Source organism: Octodon degus, unplaced genomic scaffold, assembly GCF_000260255.1.
Source record: "Octodon degus isolate 3935 unplaced genomic scaffold, OctDeg1.0 scaffold00230, whole genome shotgun sequence".
Lineage (NCBI taxonomy): Eukaryota > Metazoa > Chordata > Mammalia > Rodentia > Octodontidae > Octodon > Octodon degus.
In genome coordinates this window covers 1,607,443-1,608,622 of record NW_004524806.1, presented here as the reverse complement: position 1 = coordinate 1,608,622, position 1,180 = coordinate 1,607,443, and the positions used below count along the sequence as shown (strand labels likewise).

Here is a 1,180-nt window from a genome sequence, read left to right as displayed (position 1 = left end):
CTGAATCAGCTGGGTGGGTCTTGCCTCTAGCCTCTTTGCAGGGAGTTCTGCTGAAGGGTTCCCTGCTGGGCCTGTGCTCTGGGTCTATTCAGGATCGGAGGACCCCAAGTCGTCTCACTCACTCGCCGGGCCTGCGCTCTGGGTCTGTTCAGGATCCCGTGGCCTGGGTCGTCTCACTCACTCGCTGGGCCTGTGCTCTCGGTCTGTTCAATTTTTTTGTTGTTGTTGTTGTTTTTTGGTTAGTCCTAAGGACTAAACCTAGAACATTCCCAAGTGTTGGTCAGGCTGGGCTCAAACTTTAATCCTCTTTTGGTTAGTTTAGTTTTTCAGACAGGGTCTTGTTGTGTAGTTCAGGCTATACTGAACTGGTATATCATTGTTGTGATCCTCCCACCTCAGCCTCCCAGAAGCTACAGAATGATGATGCCTTTCATTTCCAACATTTCTAAAAGTAAGAAAGAAATAGCTCTGGGAAAAAAAACGCCTAAAACAAAGCAAGAAACACAGATCAATACATTGCCCAAACGAACAAATGATTTAAAAGGTTTATAATCAATGGTAACACAATGTTAGAATTCTAATTCTGGCCAGGCATGGTGCCCATGCCTGTAATCTCAGCATTTGGGAGGCTGAGACTCCAGAGCTCCCTATGTTAATCCACCCCTAACATCTATAGCTACAACCAGTGTGTAGTTGTTCCCATACAGGAATGGTGACAGTAGAAAAACTACTGTCCATGCTTTCATCTGCAGGGAGATCCTGGGTTTCTGCATGATAATCCATTCCTCCCTAGCAGGGCCATCATTCTTAACAGTATTCATTGTCCTTTCTACGTAGTGTTTCCTTTTTTGCTAGATATGGCAGTGCATGCATGCGTAGTCCCAGCGTTCTAGAAGCTGAGGCAGGAGTACTGCCACAGGTTTGAGGCCAGCCTGAACTATATGGCAAAATCTGTCTCAAAAAAATGAAATTCCCTTCTTTACTGTATCATTTCCAGCAACCTGTAACTTTTTATTTTCTCTATCCTGAAAAAACAAAACAAAAAACCCACCTCTCTGACCCGTCTTCCTCTTGCAGTTAACACTTCCTTTTTCCCACTTTTAGAAATGTTAGAAGAGGACAAAATCATTCCATAAACAACATATTGGTGCCTTTATGTATTTGGAGAATGTTTTAATTT

At 43.6% G+C, this 1,180-nt stretch overlaps 1 protein-coding gene across 1 annotated transcript in view; it reads left to right on the top strand.

Moving 5' to 3' along the window:
- Nucleotides 1-1,180, top strand: part of Sfi1 (SFI1 centrin binding protein) — a 116,963-nt gene that overhangs the window by 36,035 nt on the left and 79,748 nt on the right. The gene's annotated exons all lie outside the window — the stretch shown is intronic.